The 21,007-nt window shown below is 39.5% G+C and overlaps 1 protein-coding gene across 1 annotated transcript in view; it reads right to left on the minus strand.

Moving 5' to 3' along the window:
- The window catches only part of RABGAP1L (RAB GTPase activating protein 1 like), a 1,244,335-nt gene extending 1,225,380 nt beyond the window's left edge, over positions 1-18,955 (minus strand). The window contains exon 1 of the mRNA XM_053693261.1: positions 18,777-18,955. The gene's annotated coding sequence lies outside the window, so the exon portion shown is untranslated. The remainder of the gene's footprint in view (positions 1-18,776) is intronic.
- Positions 18,956-21,007: the final 2,052 nt, after the last annotated feature.

Consider the following 21,007-nt stretch of genomic DNA (forward strand, 5'->3'; position numbering starts at 1 on the left):
AGTGTTCAGGGGGCACTTTAGGGTTATATCCCCCTTTATCCCAGCATTGTAAAATGTAAACCATGGAGTCACTCCACCAACAACAGTGTCCTCTTCTGCACCAAGCTTGATCTATACACTAGCCAGTATCCATGAGCATTTCAATATAAGGTAGTGTAATTAAAGGCACTGTCTTTGATCATTCTGTATGCAAGTGTTCAGGCACTTTAGGCTAGGGTTATTTTAGGGTTATATGATCCAGTGTCCACCTTTATCCCGTATTATAAAAAACAGGTCTGTGCTGGAATGGTACACAAAAATGCAAAGTTCCACAGCAATATGTGTCCTCCAGCTTTAAAGTTGCATGTACAACCATGGTATCGTCACTGCACCAACAACAGTGACCACAAAACCGGGTCGTGGTAAAAAGCTTCTTTATTAAAACAATGCAACGCGTTTCTCAGCCAAAACAAGAGGCCGTTTCATCAGGCATAAAAACAAGTAAAGGAAGGACTCTATTTAAATGTAAAATGACCCGGAAGTGATTGATACAAAAAGTTCACAATTGTGATACTTTGTATTAGTCTGATAGAACTAGAAAGTAGCACTAATGGTAACATAAATGGATAAAATAACAAGTAAATAATTTATTATATTTTGTTACTTGTTATTTTATCCATTTATGTTACCATTAGTGCTACTTTATAGTTCTATCGGAATAATACAAAAGTGTCACAATGGTGAACTTTTTGTATCAATCACTTCTGGGTCATTTTACATTTAAATATAGTCCCACCATTACTTGTTTTTATGCCTGATGAACAGGCCTCTTGTTTTGGCCGAGAAACGCGTTGCATTGTTTAAATAAAGAAGCTTTTTACCACAACCTGGTTTTGTGGTTTTTACTAACGTCCACTACCGGGACTTTTCATTTTGAACCGCACGGCGGTTCTCTCCTGCTTTCTCAGTTTCCAACTCCTTCATGACCAAATCTCGCTTATCTACGGTCTTGTCTTATATTAACCATTACTGAACAAGCCATTAAAGTTATAGTAAATTCTAGCATTTTTGAAACAGTAGAATTTACCATAGCTACAAACAAAATACTTCATGCTGAAAGTTCCTTTATTTTCCTGTAATGTATGCCGTGCTGAGTGCCTCAGACCTCCCACGGCAGAACGCTATTTTGTCAGTGAGGTAATGTTAGCCAATAGCGTGCTAGCACATAACACATAATGCCAACTGGCAAGCAGGACTATTGGCTAAGAGGTGGAAACGTCACCTCATTAAAAAAAATAGCATTCTGCCGTGGGCAGCCTGAGTCACTCAGCACGGCATATGCTGCAGGCAAATAAAGGAACTTTCATTTTATACTTCATGACTGAAAGACTCCTTTATTTGTGGCACTTGTAAATCCTAGCGTTTTAAAAAAAATGCTAGGATTTACCATCACTTTAAATAGTGATCAACTGTGACTTAAACCACCACCTATACTGTAAATTTCAGTACAGTAACACTGGCTATAGAAAGCTATGTAAACAAGAAGGTAGAGAAGAAATCACACTTCCAGTAGGGTTTGGAAGAATTACTTAAAATGGATAGTAAACACCAAAAATGTTATTGTTTAAAAAGATAGATAATCTATTTATTTACCATTCCCCAGTTTTGCAAAACCAACACTGTTATAGAAATATATTTTTTACCTCTGTAATTACCTTGTATCTAAGCTTCTGCTGACTGCCTCCTTATCTCAGATTTTTTGACAGACTTGCATTTCAGGCAATTAGTGTTGACTCTTAAATAACTTCACGTGCATTAGCACAGTGTTATCTATATGAAAGACATGAACTAACGCCCTCTAGCTGTGAAAAACTGACAAATGCAGAGGCGGCCTTCAAGGGCTTAGAAATTAGCATATGAGCCTACCTAGGTTTAGCTTTCAACTAAGAATAACAGGAGAACAAAGCAAATTTGATGATAAAAGTAAATTAGAAAGTTGTTTAAAATCACATGCCCTATCTGAATCATGAAAGTTTAATTTGGACTTTACTATCCCTTTAAGTTAATTTATATAGTGTTAAGTAATTTTCTGTGTAGACAGTGAGCTATAAGATTGAGTATATTAAACAAAATAATGAGATCTGCACTTCCTGCAAGCTTAGCTGATTTGATTGGGTTTTGGTTTCAATGAGCAATAAAACAGAAAGGAGCAAATTCCCAAACGATTAAAGGGACATAAACCCAACATTTTCACTCATATATAGCATACAATTTAAAACAACTTTTTAAATTTACTACTATTAACAAATCTGTTTCATTCTTGTTCACCTCTGTTGTAGGAGTAGCAATGCACATCTGGGAGCTAGCTTAGCACATGGGGTGAACAAATAAAAAGGCATGTGTGTGTTTCCCCCAATCACCACCTTTTGAATTGCTGCCCCTAAGGCTACCCAGTATGCTTTGCAACAAAGGATAGATAAGGAACAAAGCAAATTAGATCAAATTAAAGTTGCCCTATCCAACCCATTTGTTTAATTGAATTTACTGTCCTTTTAATTTAGGACATTATTGTAGTTTGTGTCTTCTAAATGGGCATATGGAATCTCAAGATACAAAATGTTCAATTAATAAGGACTCATTTGAAGTATAAACATTGTTTAAACTTTTAATGACAGGGTTAACTTGTCTACATCGGAACAATGTTGCAATGTAGACAAATTGAAATCTTGTGATCGGTCACGTGATCGCGAGATTACAATGATGGGGTCGGGTCAGGGGGGGCGTCCCTATGAAGCTAGGCACGCCCTCAAGACCGCAATCCCATCCAGGAAGCACCGTTGGCTTCAGGGCAGCCAAACAGCTTGGACGTTCTATTCCGTCCTAATGGCCCTAAAGCCCGGCATGGTTAGTACGGAATAGAACGCTGCAACGTCTTTACATTCATAATAAAAGGAATACTGTAATATCAACTTTCATGATACCTACAAACTGTTTACAATAGCTCTGCTGTACTGTTTATCAATGTGAATTGGATTTTTTTTTTTATTATTTTTATAATGCACAGGATTAATACATTTGATTTCCCCATAGTGAAGTGTTCACATTGTAAGGAACTTTAAATATTACTTCACTGTCCCTTTCAATACTCTGCAGCTAACAATTTATTGGCAACACATTCAGAGCCAAGAACTGTACCTATACCAACCAGAGGGAGAGGCAATATTATAAATATCAACTTTGAGATTTCAATACACGTTATGATCGGAAGCAATAGAGAAAAAAATCCAAAATAATTACCAAAGCTAACGGCCAGGATATGTTAACAAGTATATGAATAAATAAGCAAATCCCTTAAATGAAAGGGTATATATATATATATACGGTATATATATATATATATATATATATATATATATATATATATATATATATATATTGAAAGTAAGTTTAGGAGTCTGCCCATTTTTGGTTCAGCACCTGGGTAGCGCTTGCTGATTGGATGGCTACATTTAGATCCAATTAGCAAGCGCTACCCAGGTGCTGAACCAAAAATGGTCTGGCTTCTTAGCTTACATTCCAGCTTTTTAAAATAAAGATACCAAGAAAACAAAGAAAAAAATGCTAATAGGAGTAAATTAGAAAGTTGCTTAAAATTGCTTGCTCTGTCTAAATCATGAAAGCTTAATTTTGACTAAACAATTCCTTTAAGTTGTGAAGTTCCAGAGGGTTAAATTAGGAGTGTATGATAAGAGTTTAGACAAGAGGAAAATATCATGGTGAGTAACATCATAAGCTTGTAACAAAGCTAGCTATGTTTAAAAAGAGGCATTAAACTCAGCTCCATTGCCCAGTTTGGTATTTAAAAAGGGACAGTAAACACATTGCAATTACAAGACATTTCTGTTGTGTTGCTATAAAATAAGATATTAGCCAAGTTAATGTTTAAGTAAATTGACATCCTTTAAACTGCAATTTTTCAGTAGCCAAACTTCACTCAGCATTTGCTTTATTTGGAGAAGCCAATCTGGGTTTTAGTACACAAACAAGGCCAAAGCTGCAAGCAAATAAAGGAGCTTTCAGCATGAAGTATTTTATACTTCACTGAAAGTCCCCTTTATTTGTTCCAATGGTAAATCCTAGCGTTTCAGAAACGCTAGGATTTACCATCACTTTAAGAGCAGGGTCTACAAAACATTCTATATTTTAAAAGCATTTAAAAGTGTCCTTTTGTTAGAAAAACATGTATTTGCAGGCAATTTTTTTGCAATACAATGAATACATTTTAATAAATAGAATAAAAAGAACTGACAATGTTACATTCTCAAAGAAATTCCTTGTTCCAGCTCTCTTAAGGGAAATTACTGTGCCCCCTCCCAAGAAAACAAAACAATGAACTTTATGTTAAATGAACAGTTCCTCTACTCTGTTTTCAGGTTTTAAACTTCTATTGAGACACAGCAGAAAGCAGGATTTTTGCTTTTCTTTGAGAACTTAAAGGGACACTGAACCTTTGTGATTTAGAGCATGCAATTTTCTAATTTACTCCTATTATCACATTTTCTTCATTCTCTTGGTATCTTTATTTGAAATGCAAGAATGTAAGTCTAGATGCCGGCCCATTTTTGGTGAACAACCTGGGTTGTTCTTGCTGATTGGTGGATAAATTCACCCACCAATAAACAAGTGCTGTCCAGAGTCTGAACCAAAAAATAGCTTAGATGACTTCTTTTTCAAATAAAGATAGCAAGAGAACAAAGAAAAATTGATAATAGGAAAAATTAGAAAGTTGCTTAAAGTTGGTAACTACTCACTATGCTATGGTCTTATGTTAACCCTTTACAAGTGTTTGTTTGTGAAGCTTTGCCTCTTCACACTGGGCACCATATTGGAACTTAAAAAGGGACATGAAGACTTCCAGTGGGCGGCTCTTGAAGATGGATGCAAGCTTTTGTTGCTCCAGAGAAAACCTCTTTTAATCTCCTTAACATCATCTTTCTTCCATGCCATCGCCATCTGCATCTCCCTTGACAGAGAAGCTGTCCAGGAATTACCAGCAGATAGAAGGAATCCATTCTCTTCTTCCCCGGAGGTCATTTTATTTAACAGTAATCCACGTGGGATTTAGCACATACTGACTCTGCTTAGAACAATGGAGTTGGAAAAATGCATGGCCGCGCAGATATTTGAAATTCTTGTTGCCGGCATTTGAACGCTTGTTCTCTAGCTATGAGACGTTAAAGGGAACTATCCAGGCTATTATGAGACCCTGTCTTCCAAAAGCTAACCCTGTGACTATGTGGACCTGCCTCTCCACACTGGACCCGCACAAGATACCTCCCGCCCAGCTACAACCGAACACTACCACTACTGACTCAGCAGCTCTTTCTCTAGACCTGGCTGTTTTGACTAAGGAGGTGGGGGATGCTTGTCTAGCCCGTCACGCTGCCAAGTACTTCGCTGGACCGACAGAGCTCACTACCAACTCCGCATTTGTCATTCCATTGACGGACATGATCCTTGCCTCACAAATAGGGAAACAAGGCTCCAGGAAAGCTTATGATGCAGCATCGCTACAAGTGACTACCTGGTCAGCCGCCAATGCATCTTCTCGATATAAACAGCCTCCACAGCACACCCTCTCCAGCAGCACTAGGGGGCCAGATGGAACACAGCCTGATACCAGACTAGCCCAGACATGCCTGCCTGCATACGAATCATACGAGGGCGATGCATCTGCATGCATTCCTCAGTGCCCGTGGATCTATCTTTCAGGAGAGTGGCTCTTCAAATGCTGTCCTGTACATCATGCTGGATGGATACCAGATTTGGGTCATCGATCGTGGGTCCTGAGCAGGGACGGCATCGGCTAGAATGGGAGGGCTATAGGTGAACTGATTTTTACTGTACTTTGGCCAACACACTACAAAAAGTTCCACAGCAAGTTAACTTTCACGTGTATCTTAAGCCGAAAGCTTGTATGTAGCTATGCTGGACAGTTCATATTGTTGTTGTTCTTTCTTTATATGTGTCTTTACGGGTATGTTTAAATTACAACATAATTTGCGTTTCTCAGAAACACCCAGCTGCAGCTAATATACTGTGAAACATAATCTGCATCAAGTTTTAGTCGCTTTTAATACAGCCTTTGTGCCACTTCCTCTTATCTACATCTCCCATGCTTGGATGTGTACAGCCCATGCTGACTTGCAAATTGTACATTTATTTAGAGATGTGTTTGATACTGGAAACACAGCTTTCTGCCTGATTATTTGACATTAGAGACTTGCTGCGTAGCTGCTAGGGACTCTCTGATTGGGATTGTTGCTAAACTGTTCCTCAGCAGATATTATTAAAGCAAACCTATACTAGTTGGGCCCCCCTAGACCTTTACTACAGGATCTCAATCTACAGAGTAACGTTTGGAATATAGTCCCATCACTGTGCTTAGGTTAAACTAACATGTTAATGACCATATATGTTAGGAAAATTTAAATAGCTTGCATCCCTGGGTATGTCTCTTATTCTGTTTCTTTTATTATGTAGAGCCAAAAGCCTTCTGCATTTTTGTTACTGCTGTGACTGTTACCCAATAACATCTGAACACCTACGATAACTGCATGGGTTGTGCTAACATCTAACACTGATGTTTTACCCAGACTTGCCTTTACTTGTAGAGGTGTGATGTAAGGTAGTGAGTTTACTAACGGCACTCAGGAAACCATGTTGCCAACTAATTACATGATCCCTGCAAAGAATACTTGACCCACATATGTCTTCGCAAAGTATAGAATCTCTGCAATCTGCAATCTGCAATCATATCTAATTTATTGTGCTGGGACACATATCCAGGTATACATGTTAATCATATTAATTGGACACTGAACCCAAATGTTTTCTTTTGTGATTCAGATAGAGCACGCAATTTTAAGCAACTTTCTAATTTACTCTTATTATCAAATTTTCTTTATTCTCTTGGTATCTTTATTTGAAATGCAAGAATATAAGTTTAGATGCCGGCCTTGCTGATTGGTGGATAAACTCATCCACCAATCAAAAACTGCTGTCCAGAGTTCTGAACAAAGAAAAAAAGCTTAGATGTCTTATTTTTCAAATAAAGATAGCTAAAAGAGAACAAAGAAACATTTATAATAGGAGTAAATTAGAAAGTTGCTTAAAATTGCATGCTTTAGCCCGGTGGAGGTGGAGCCACACAGGTGTGCCTGCACAGGTGCGCTTCACAGGTGTGACTCAAGCTACAGCTCCAGTCCCACAGACGCTGGCGGTAGATCCTTCGCGCCTGGCCCTAAGCTTAAGGGCTACTCTACTAGGATATTCAAGAAGAGCTGATCCGGAACCCGGCACAGTGGCCTGTCATCCCACTGGCTCCTGCAACTACAGCTATCTGGACTTTTATATCAGGCAGCAACTACTTGCCGTTCACGCTTTCATTTGGCCGACACAGCATCTGTGCTGTTCCTTCTTATGAACCAGGGTTCTCTAGCCCCCTCTGTGGAATGTGTCTACCTTGTTCAATCGAATCCTCCCCCCTCGCTTGATGCATTAACGGACTCTCCAAGCTGAACTCCGGACCTGCGGCCATACCTTAAATCCCACCCGCTGTTACCGTTTGGCTTCCTCGGCTGTGAGACTGACCGATCTTCGCCCTCTCCCCTCCCCCACCGGTGCTGCGTGGGAGGGTGCCGGCCCCGGCCCCGAAGCGGGGTGTCGGTTTGGGGGCGGGATTTCCACTCAGACATGGTAGCTGATGCAGCATTGCTTCCTCCCCTCCCACCGATGTTGCGTGAGGGGAGCTGATTACGGTTGCAGCCCAAGTCATTGAGGCACACAGAGGCAGAGTCGTTTTTTCCTGGGCCGTTCTTGTGCAGAACACAGAGGCGGACAGCAGAGCGGGTGGAGGTCGAGCTATCCCACGAAGGGGTGAGTCTTTACTTCAACATATAGCTATGAGATGCCTTGCGGACTTACTACTTGATAGCATTTAGCAGAGGGGGGAGTGGAAGCGGATAGAAGCGGAGGGGGCAGGAGGAGGTCAGAAGGGAACTGGAAAGACTATATCCAGAAAGGGAAATTCAGCAAGATTTTTTTTTTCTTCTTAAGGAGTATCACATATTAACTTTCTAATTGATTGGGTTAACTGAAAATAAAACTCTCTCAGTCACTAGCAGAGCGAGTCCTTAACATATCGAACCCACACATCATATCTGGACTATTCAAGGGAAGTTCAACTGAGCAACTTATTCTAATGCTTAGCGGATAATTTGCCTAACACAATAAGATTCAATGTACTTATAGTACTCAATTGTAAGATTGTATAACATGATCAAGACAATGTTTGTGGTGTAAATAACGGTGCTTAGCTTATAAAACTACATCTAGAGTTACCCAGATTGCAACACAAAAGAAGAAAAAAAAAAAAAAGAAAAAGAGTCTGTGTTCCCCTATGCTATTTAAAACCGCACTGTAGCGGAACTCAGTAACCTTTTTTTTTGTTACTTTAATCCTGATCCTAGCTATGTACTGACTCGCTACATACAAGGCTCTGGGGATATCTAAGTTTCTCAAACTCAAAGTAATTGTTTCTATAGCAGTGACTACTATCCGCTGCTAACCTAACACAGCTATCCTTTCCTACACCTGGTTTATAGTGTCTCCCCACGACTAAAACTTGAGAGTTTTATAAGAAGGGCTGAGGCACACAAGACGTGTGAGCCCTTATAATCTAAATACTATATAGTTAAATTTGCTAATTTTTTAGTTAACAAGTAGATATTACCTGTCTCTCAGCAGCTTTCTAATTTTTTTAAGGTCACGTTAAGTTGTGTTTTCTTTGTTTTTTTCCATTGAAAAGTGAACATCTATAGGTGTGCTGAAAATTGCATGCTCTATCTGAATCACACAAAAAAAATTTGGGTTCAGTGTCCCTTTAAGCTAAAGTTTTGTTTAGTTTTTTAGGTCTAGTTTAGTTTAAAAAGTTAAAAATAAGAGAGCTTGGATAGCAGATAATGAGAAAATCTTGGTGAACATGTACAGTTGATAATTGTTATATCTGTCTGGAATGAATTTTCATATATTCTTTTATTATAACCCAATATATTGCATGTTGTGGAAGCTTGCTTCTTTCTTAGTCGTATACAGATATGAAACAAACCAGCTCATAGTGTTATTTTCCTGCAATTCATGTCTTTTATTCTCACTTGCTGAGTGTCATTTGCTTTCCTTACAATATCTATTGTGAATGTATTAAAGGGCCACTAAACCCAAAATCTTTCTTTCATGATTCAGATAGAGAATAGAAATTTAAACGACATTACAATTTACTTCCATTATTTATTTTGCTTCATTTTTTTAAATATCCTTAGTTGAAGAAAAAGCGATGCACATGGTGAGCCAATCACACTATGCTTCTATGTTCAGCAACCAATCAGCAGCTAGTGAGCATATCTAGATATACTTTTCATCAAAGAATATCAAGAGAATAAAACAAATTAGATAATATAAGTAAATTAGAAAGATGTTTAAAATTTAATTCTCTTTCTAAATCATAAAAGAAAAAATGTGGGTGGCATGTCCCTTTAAGTGTGTCCTTATACAATTTCAAATGGTCTGTATGAAATGGTTTGCATGATGTATGCCCAAGCTCTCTTCAATAAAAAGAATTAAAAAAAAAAAAAGGGACATGAAATGCAAAATGTTTCTTTCGTGATTCAGATAGAGCATGTGCTTTTAAATAACTTTCTAATTTACTTCTATGTTTTCTTTGTATCTCTTGTTGAAAAACAGACATAAGCTTAGGAGCCGGCCCATTTCTGGAGCACAATATGGCATTGGTTTTACAAGAACGTTTTACAAGGGCACTAGATGGCAGCACTATTTCCTGCCATGTAGTGCCCCAGACACCTATCTAGGTATCTCTTCAACAAAGAATCATGAGAAAATAATCAAATTTGACAATAGAATTGGAAACTTTTTTTTTTAAATGATAGGCTCTGTCTGAATGACAAAAGAAAATGTTTGTGTTTCGTATCCCTTTAAAGAGAGTCTAGTCAAAACTAAACTTTCATGAGTCAGATAGGGCATGTAATTTTAAACAACTTTCCAATTTACTTTTATCATCAAATTTGCTTTGTTCTATTGCTATTATGTTTAAAGCTAAACATAGATAGGCTCATATACTAATTTCTAAGCCATTAAACTGCCTCTTATCTAAAGATAAGTTTGACAGTTTGTCACAGCTAGACAGCACTAGTTCACATGGTGCTCACTCCTGTGGAGTTACTTATGAGTCAGCACTGAATGTCTAAAATGCAAGTCTGTCAAAAGCACTGAATTAAGGGGGCAGTCTGCAGAGGCTTAGATAGAAGGTATTCAAAGGGCTAGATTTATTAAAGCTGAGGCGTACAGGGGTGCGTATACGCGCCCCTATACGCCTCACCTCGCCTGTGGCGGGGCGAAATTACCCGCAGGTATTCGCTATTGCACACGAGCGCAATTTTGCGCTTGCGTGCAATCCCGCCCGCGCACAGCCAATCAAACGCGGGCAGGAGCTGTCAATCTCCTTGGTCTGACTAGACCGAGGAGATTGAATTTCGCCACCTTAGAGGTGGCAAATAGGTTAGGGAAGCGGCGGTCTGGTGACCGCTGCTTGATAAATACGGCGAGCAAGTTCTTATGAGAACTTGCAGCCGTAGGGCTTTAATAAATCTAGCCCAAAGAGGTAAAAAGTGTATTAATCTAATTTAGTTGGTTATGCAAAACTGGGGAATGGGTAATAAAGGGATTATCTCGTTTTTTTAAACAACAAACATTTTGGAATAGACTGTCCCTTTAATTACATTCACAGATCTGTGAGATTGTCTTCTTAATTATTAGTGTGCACTTCAGTTTAGAGTGCACAATACAGAGCTATACATTTTTGCAGCGACTGCATCTCTCTATATTTTTCCTGAGGGCTATCTAGTTATCCTTTGCTGAAGGAACAGCATGGTACTACTGGCAGCTAGATGAACACATCTAGTTAGCCAATCACAAGAGACAAAATGTGCGTAGGCACCAATCAGCAACTTGATCTCACTTGTGTAGGATATGTGCGTATTCTTTTTAAAAAAGGGATACCAAGAGAACAAAACATTTGAAAAGAGAAGTAAATTTAAAAGTGTCTTAAAATGACATGCCCTATCAGAATTATTCAAGTTCTTAAAATAAGAGAATGGCTTTAAAGGGACATTAAACACTTTGAGATGGTAATATAAAATGATAAATTGTATATAATAAAACAACTCTGCAATATACTTTCATTATTTATTTTGTCCTCTTTGCCTGTAATTCCGTTCTGAAATTGTGAGCTTTTCAGTTCCTGTTAGAAATGGAAGTGCAGAACACTGTTAAATCCAGCACAACCATTGGCTGCACACTCTAGTGACCTATTTATAACTGACCCTAATTGGCCACAGCAAAGAAGGTAACACAAGTTACAACATGGCAGCTCCCAGTGTTTTATAGACACCAGCAGGCCCATTTATCAAGCTCCGTATGGAGCTTGAAGGGCCGTGTTTCTGGCGAGTCTTCAGACTCGCCAGAAACACAAGTTATGAAGCAGCGGTCTAAAGACCGCTGCTTCATAACCCTGTCCGCCTGCTCTGAGCAGGCGGACAGGAACCGCCGGAAATCAACCCGATCGAATACGATCGGGTTGATTGACAGCTCCCTGCTGGCGGCCGATTGGCCGCGAGTCAGCAGGGGGCGGCGTTGCACCAGCAGCTCTTGTGAGCTGCTGGTGCAATGTTAAATGTGGAGAGCGTATTGCTCTCCGCATTTAGCGAGGTCTTGCGGACCTGATCCGCAGTGTCGGATCAGGTCCGCAAGCCCTTTGATAAATGGGCCCCTAAAACTTTACACTTATTTTGTCACTTTTTAAACAACTAATGAAACTTTAAAAAATACATCTACATGTTACTCATGGACTACAGGGAGTGCAGAATTATTAGGCAAGTTGTATTTTTGAGGATTAATTTTATTATTGAACAACAACCATGTTCTCAATGAACCCAAAAAAGTCATTAATATCAAAGCTGAATAGTTTTGGAAGTAGTTTTTAGTTTGTTTTTAGTTATAGCTATTTTAGGGGGATATCTGTGTGTGCAGGTGACTATTACTGTGCATAATTATTAGGCAACTTAACAAAAAACAAATATATTCCCATTTCAATTATTTATTTTTACCAGTGAAACCAATATAACATCTCAACATTCACAAATATACATTTCTGACATTCAAAAACAAAACAAAAACAAATCAGTGACCAATATAGCCACCTTTCTTTGCAAGGACACTCAAAAGCCTGCCATCCATGGATTCTGTCAGTGTTTTGATCTGTTCACCATCAACATTGCGTGCAGCAGCAACCACAGCCTCCCAGACACTGTTCAGAGAGGTGTACTGTTTTCCCTCCTTGTAAATCTCACATTTGATGATGGACCACAGGTTCTCAATGGGGTTCAGATCAGGTGAACAAGGAGGCCATGTCATTAGATTTTCTTCTTTTATACCCTTTCTTGCCAGCCACGCTGTGGAGTACTTGGACGCGTGTGATGGAGCATTGTCCTGCATGAAAATCATGTTTTTCTTGAAGGATGCAGACTTCTTCCTGTACCACTGCTTGAAGAAGGTGTCTTCCAGAAGCTGGCAGTAGGACTGGGAGTTGAGCTTGACTCCATCCTCAACCCGAAAAGACCCCACAAGCTCATCTTTGATGATACCAGCCCAAACCAGTACTCCACCTCCACCTTGCTGGCGTCTGAGTCGGACTGGAGCTCTCTGCCCTTTACCAATCCAGCCACGGGCCCATCCATCTGGCCCATCAAGACTCACTCTCATTTCATCAGTCCATAAAACCTTAGAAAAATCAGTCTTGACGTTTCAGCTTGTGTGTCTTGTTCAGTGGTGGTCGTCTTTCAGCCTTTCTTACCTTGGCCATGTCTCTGAGTATTGCACACCTTGTGCTTTTGGGCACTCCAGTGATGTTGCAGCTCTGAAATATGGCCAAACTGGTGGCAAGTGGCATCTTGGCAGCTGCACGCTTGACTTTTCTCAGTTCATGGGCAGTTATTTTGCGCCTTGGTTTTTCCACACGCTTCTTGCGACCCTGTTGACTATTTTGAATGAAACGCTTGATTGTTCGATGATCACGCTTCAGAAGCTTTGCAATTTTAAGAGTGCTGCATCCCTCTGCAAGATATCTCACTATTTTTGACTTTTCTGAGCCTGTCAAGTCCTTCTTTTGACCCATTTTGCCAAAGGAAAGGAAGTTGCCTAATAATTATGCACACCTGATATAGGGTGTTGATGTCATTAGACCACACCCCTTCTCATTACAGAGATGCACATCACCTAATATGCTTAATTGGTAGTAGGCTTTCGAGCCTATACAGCTTGGAGTAAGACAACATGCATAAAGAGGATGATGTGGTCAAAATACTAATTTGCCTAATAATTCTGCACTCCCTGTAATCTTTTCTTTGAATGCATCATTCTATCTAGAATGTATTTAGTGTTTAATGTCCCTTTAACACAAGCATGGTCAGTAATAACCCTGCTACTGTAGTTGTACCCATGAGTTTAATGTCCCTTTAAAAGGGACTGTTTACCATAAATTTTTCTCCTCTTTAATTTGCTCGCAATGATCCATTTATCTGCTGGAGTGTATAACTTAGTTTACAAATAGCTCCTTTACCTATATATGGGCCTCTGAAATAGTTTTTCAACCGTTCTCTCAGGGTCTGATGATGAAAGACTCGCCGGCAAGGTGAGAGATCAGATCACACAATCTTTGGGGGCTTCTTTTAAACGTTATATATGTATGGAAAATATATATGGAGCGCCCTCCGATATAGTTTAACATAGACTATATAAAAACACTTCAATAAATCCACAATGAAAGAATACTGTCCTATACGATAGATTATTATTCAATCGTATAGATGTGGAATCCAAAAGCAGACACAGCCCAGGCAGCAATGGGAGGGATCTGGCTCTCCTCCCAATCTTTAAAAGATCTAGAAAAACAAACAAAAATGGGCACTACATGGCCTAGCAGAGTCCGGGAGAGAATAGCAGAACAAAGGTTTATGCACCTGATAGGTGGTGCAAATCCGGCCGGCTTCAGATAGAGCACATGATTAAAAAAAAAATTCCAATTGACTTCTATTATAAAAGTTGCTTTGTACTCTTCATATCCTTTGTTGAAAGTAATGCTAGATAGGAGCTATGGAGCGTGCACGTGTCTTTAGCAGTCTATAGCAGCTATGTTTGTATCTATGCATAACATTGCTATAAACAATGTTGCAAACATTGCTGCCAGATGGCTAAAGACACACTCCTGATTACTCTTTAACAACGGATTCTAAGAGAACTAAGGAAAATTATAATATAAATAAATTGTAAAGTTGTTCAAAATATCATGCTCTATCCAATTCATTGAAGTTTAATTTTGAGTTTGCTGTCCCTTTAATATACTTTAGAACTTTTAAATGTACCTGTTTCTAAGCCACTGAAGGCAACATCTTATTTCAGTGCTTAGATTTTTAAATCTTGCACACAGCCAGACATTGCTAGTTCATGTGTGCAATATAGATAACATTGTGCTCACTCTTGTGGAGAGTGATCATGGTTATGCAAGAACCATAACTGATTGGCTAAAATGCAATATTGTAAAAAGCACTGAGATAAGGGGCAGTCTGCATGGGGCCTAGATGCATATAATCAGAGGTAAAAAGTATATTAATAGAACAGTTTTGGTTATGCAAAAATGGGTAATGAAAGGATTCACTTTTTAAACAATAACAATTTTCAAGTAGACTGTCCCTTTAACAGAGCACAAATTCACACGTAACAAATTAGAGCATTTCGTTTTTGCTCTAGCATGTTTCTTTAAAAGGGACATGAAACCTAAGGGGCCGAATTATCAAATGGCGGGCGGACATGATTTGCTGTAGCGAATCATGTCCGCCCGACATTGTTAAATGCCGACAGCATACACTGTTGGCATTTAACATTGCACATGGCCGCTAGCAGGGGGTGTCAATCAACCCGATCGGGTTGATTGCTTTCCGCAGCCACAGAGGCAGCGGACAAGTTAAGGAGCAGCGGTCTTAAGACCGATGCTTCTTAACTGCTGTTTCCAGCGAGCCTCAAGGCTCGCGCGGAAACAGGAGGATCAGGGGCCATTGTTAAATCGGCCCCCAAATGTTTTCTTTCATGATTCTATAGAGCATGTGATTTTAAACAACTTTCCAATGTACTTCTATTATCTAATTTATTTTGTTCTATTAGTATCCTTTGCTGAAAAAGATACCCAAGTAGGCTCAGGAGTTGCTTATTGGTTTCTGCAGATATATGTCTCATGTTATTGTCTCACACAATGCTCCCAGTAATGCATTACTGCTTCGTCAAAAAAGCATAGCAAAAGAATAGAGACAATTAGATAATAGATTCATTTTGAAAAGTTGTTTAAAATTGGATGTTTATCTGGATCATGAAATAAAAATGTTGGGTTTCAGGTCTCTAAACTCTGGCATGAGTAAGAATTTAGCCATTCAAATTCTACACAACTACCGTACAAAATACACTATATAGCTGAATGGACACCCCTACCAATGAGTTTACTTTTAGGATTTATTACTAGGCAGGCAATGGGTAACACACTGTTTTTAATACATTTTAGGAACACTATATGGTCAAAGGTATGTGGACATCTGACCATTATACATACCATTATACATGCCATTTCAAATCCATGGGCATTAATATGGTGTTGCCGCTTCCCCCCTTACAACTAACATCTTCTTGAAAATTGTTCCCCAAGATTTTAAAGTATTTAAAAAAATGTGTGTCATTTCAGCCAAAACAGCATTTGTGAGGTCTGGCTCGATATCAGCATTACAATTCATCCTAAAGGTCACTAGAGTTCCACCACACCAAACTCATCAAACCATGTCTTCATGGAACTAGCTTTGAGCACAGGAACACAGACTTTAAAGGGACAGTCTAGTCAAAAATAAACTTTTGTGATTCAGATAGGGCATGTAATTTTAAACAACTTTCCAATTAACTTTTATCACTAATTTTGCTTTGTTCTCTTGGTATTCTTAACGCTAAACCTAGGTAGGTTCATATGCTACTTTCTAACCCCTTGAAGGCCACCTCTTATCTGAATGCATTTTAACTTTTTTCACAACTAGAGGGCATTAGTTAATGTGTGCCATATAGATAACATTGTGCTCATGCCAGTGGAGTTACCTAGGGGTCAGCACTGTTGAAATACAAGTCTGTCAAAAGAACTGAAATAAGGGGGCAGTCTGCAGAGGCTTAGATACAAGGTAATTACAGAGTGTATTAATATAATTGTTGGTTTTGCAAAACTGGAGAATGGGTAATAAAGGGATTATCTATCTTTTTAAACAATAAAAATTCTGGTGTAGACTGTCCCTTTAACCCCTTAATGACCACAATGTACCCTGTATGTCACTGGTCGTTAAGGGTTTTTTCAGGACATAATAGCACAGTCTAGCAAGAACACGCTATTAATGCCCTCCCTCCAGCAGGCTTTGTGGAATAGAGCAGTCTCAACGCTGGTGGCAAGACTGTGCTATAAAACAATCAAGTCCCAAAAAAAGGCCAGCGACATACAGGGTACGTCGCTGGTCCTTAAGGGGTTAACAGAAAAGGGCCTTCCTCAGACTTTTGACTAAAGGTTTGAAGCACCCAACTGTCAAATGTTTTTGAATCCTATACTATTAAAAGAAGGAGCATAAAACCTTACTTTGTGCTTCACATAGAACATGCAATTTTAAGCAACTTTCTGGTTAACAAATTTGCTTCGTTGACTTGGTATCCCCTTGTTGAATGAGCAGCAATGCACTGCTGGGAGCTAGCTGAATTCAATAAGGTGAGCAAACGACAAGAGACATAAATGTACAGCTACCAGTAAGCAACTAGCTATTAGTAGTACATAGCTGCTTCTGAAAATAACCTAGGCACGCTTTACACCAAAACATATAACGAGAAAGAAGGAACATATTAGAAGTCAATTGTAAATTTGTTTAAAATTGCATGCTCTGAATCTTAAAAACTTGTTTTATTGTTTAAAAAGATAGATTTTATTACCCATTCTCCAGTTTTGCATAACCAACACGGTTATTTTTATATACTTTTTACCTCTGTGATTACCTTAAATCTAAGTCTCTGCAGACTGTCCCCCTTTATTCAGTTCTTTTAACAGTCTTGCATTTTAGCTAATCAGTGCTGATTCCTATGTAACTCCATAGGAGTAAGCACAAGGTTATCTATATGACACACATGTGAAAACCTGTCAAAATGCACTAAGATAAGAGGCGGTCTTCAAGGTCTAAGAAATATATATATATATATATATATATATATATATATATATATATATATATATATATATTATTATTATTTTTTCTCTACATGTACATACACATTTAAATGTTAAACAATTACCATTCTTTGAGAATCTAAAAGACTGTCTTTAACAGCGAAGATCCAATAAGAATACAAAGGTCTCTCAGTGCAAAAACTTTTCAACTACTACATTATTTTGTAAAACTGATAATGCTGAATTGGAAGGCATTATGCTGCAGTATATGATTTGGTTACCAGCACAACCCACTTTACTTAAAGGGCCATAATACCCAAATGTTTAAACACTTGAAAGTGATGCAGTATAGCTGTAAAAAGCAGACTAGAAAATATCACCTGAACATCTCTATGTAAAAAAGGAAGATATTTTACCTCAAAAGTTTCTCAGTAGCCACATCCCATTGTAAAGGACTTCTAAGCAACAAATCAGTATGTCTGTCCCGGGACAGCAGAAGGAGTGAGCTTTCGGGCACACTCATCTTATTTCCCTATTCAGTGTAAGGAAATTTACTATGAAATCTCATGAGATCACAGTAAGAGTTCATGACCTCAGCACTGCTGATGCTGATTGGCTGCTGTTCATTTCTTTTTACCTGCAGCTGGGAGCAGCCGAGTATAACTTTTTACACAGAACTTACTCTGCTGAGCTGAGGAAATTGTGAGGTAAAATATCTTACTTTTTGCATAGAGATGCTCAGGTGATATTTTCCTGTCAGCTTTTTACAGTTATACTGCATTAGTTTCAAGTGATTTAGCATATAAGTATTATGTCCCTTTAAAAAACCTGACTTCAGGCTATATTATAAAGCACAGATGAAATCATTTGGGCCCAGCCACTATGATTAACTCACCTGTGCTCTTATATAGACAGCATGAAACTCTGGCCTATTACTGCATCATAAGTAAAGTCATTTAATACAGCTTTAATGAATCAGGCTACCACTAAGTATAGTTTATCTTACATACCAAGTAGAAAATAAGTGACATGCTGTTATGAGTGGCTGATGGGGACAGGCACACAGCAGCAGTGATTGCAAGTGACAATGAAGGAGTCAGTGACAGATACAGTATGTGACTGAGACCGTGCCAGTCAGCAGACCGCTACTGAGATACACAGTAAAGCGAGTCACTGGCACAAACTGTGACAGACACATAGGAAGTGAGTTCCACTACACTCTCAGCCTGCTCACTCTGTTATCACCATCAGCCTCAGGTAACAGGGAGGAGCTGCACCCTGACCCCATCGTTACCGCTGTGTCCCTCCCACTCTCTCCTTCCAACCTCACCCGCAGGAGTCCTCTCTTCCCAGTAACGTTTATTTGCTCCCAGCCACTACTTACCCTGAAGCGGTGGTGACAGGTCCTCTTCCTGTCAAAGTGCAAATCCCTGCCGTGCGCCGCTGACGTCACCACAGCTGTCAGCCCGCACCGTCCGATTCACTTTGTCTCATGCGCGTTCTTAGTTCCTTTACTACTTCCAGCCTGCAATCTCCGGTGCGCGAGGCCAAGGCGCGCTCTCCCAGCTGCCCCGACGTCAGCAACTCTGCGGGTTCTAGTGTGCGCGCTCTGTCATTAGAAAATAGTAAGCACAGCGTGCATGCGAGAGATTTTATTATTATAGTAAATAGTAATTTGTAATCATGAAAATATTTAACAATTGAAATCTATTTTGTGGCTAAAACCGAGGGTTATTCATATCTGCACAACAGGAGACTTACTTAAAATGTGCCACGAAAGGTCTAATTTTTCTTCCTGGGGAAAAAAAAGTAATACATTCTTAGGTATGGTAATATAAATATTTATATGTTTATATTTCAGAAGTTAAATTAGTTGTGTTTTTTTTTTGCTGTAAGTGGCCCTTTTCTGAAACGTGCACACGTTTTCCCAATTTAGTGCGCACTATTTGTTAATATTTCCTAACACTACTTTAAATATATGATAATACTCAGTAAACAAGCTACGTGAGATTGTAAAAATAAGCCTGATTTTTAATGCGCCATTAGAAAAGACAAGATAACTCAGCTCAGCCACGTAACAGCCCAGTGTTGGAGCTGTTTTCTTTTTCTTGTATTTGTAGCATTTAAATTTTACACAAACATTTCAACTTTTCTTATGAGGTACCCATATAATAGCTCTTAAAGCAGATCATGTTATTTTAAATGCAAAAAAAGTGTCATTATGGCATGCATGGTAAATAGCACCACAGAAGTCATTCTCTGAATCATAAAAAACATTTTGTGTCCCTTTAATAACAGGCCAGGTATTCATTATATCTTAAAGGAGCAGTCAACCCTGTATATTTGCATAATCAACAAATGCAAGATAACAAGACAATGCAATAGCACTTAGTCTGAACTTCAAATGAGTAGTAGATTTTTTTTTTCCTGACAATTTTAAAAGATATGGGCGCGATCAAATATACGGCGCAGGTTTAGGCACAAGCGTGGGGACCTGCGCCGGACGTAATTTCACCTCCCACATCGGGGTATTACATAAACCCCGCCGGCAGTTCATAAAGTGCCGTAAGTCTGATAAACTAGCGATGTCCAGAAATTAGCGTAAATACAAATTTCTGGAGTCGCCAGTGACTTACGGCACTTTAGAAACTGGCGGCGCCTAAGAAAAGTAAAGAAAATAACAAATCTCCCGTAACACGCCTCCCAAAAATAAGCCCGACATGTAAAACCCCTATATCCGCAATCCCCCCTCTCATTACTAATATTAAATGTATTAACCCCTAGACAGACAACCCCCCACAACGCAATATGCCTATTTAACCCCTTAACGACTGAGGACGTGCAGGGTACGTCCTCAGAAAAAAGGCAGTTAATGCCTGAGAACGTACCCTGCACGTCCTCAGTGTGGAAAGCAGCTGGAAGCGATCCTGCTCGCTTCCAGCTGCTTTCCGGTTATTGCAGTGATGCCTCGATATGGAGGCATCCTGCAATAACCTTTCACGGCCATCCGATGCAGAGAGAGCCACTCTGTGGCCCTCTCTGCACCGGACATCGATGGCCGGTATCGTTGGTGGGTGGGAGCCGGTAAGGGAGGTGGGTGGCGGCCATCGATGGCCCGGGTCATGTGGAGGGGGGCGGGATCGTGGGCGGGGGAGTCCGGGGGCGTGCGCACGTGCACGAGGGGGCGGGCGCGTGCACGGGGAGGGAGCGGGTGGGAACCGCTACACTACGGAAAAAATGTGTCCCCAAAACACAAAGTGGGACAAATAAAAAAGCCCTTGTGTGATTTAGGTGGTGGGGGGGTGGGGGGCGATTGAGCTACACTACAGAAATTAAAAAAAAATAATAATAAACAGTTGATTGTTCAAAATGGGTACTGGCAGACAGCTGCCAGTACCCAAGATGGCCCCCAATAAGGCTGAGAGGGAGGCGTAGAGAGCTGTTTTGGGGGGGATCAGGGAGGTTGGGGGTTAAGGGGGGGATCCTAAACACAGCATATGTAAATATGCTTTTTTTTTTTTTTTTCTTTAAAAAAAAAAAAACTTTTATTTTAGTACTGGCAGACTTTCTGCCAGTACTTAAGATGGCGGGGACAATTGTGGGGTGGGGGAGAGA

This window comes from Bombina bombina, chromosome 10 (assembly GCF_027579735.1).
Source record: "Bombina bombina isolate aBomBom1 chromosome 10, aBomBom1.pri, whole genome shotgun sequence".
NCBI lineage: Eukaryota > Metazoa > Chordata > Amphibia > Anura > Bombinatoridae > Bombina > Bombina bombina.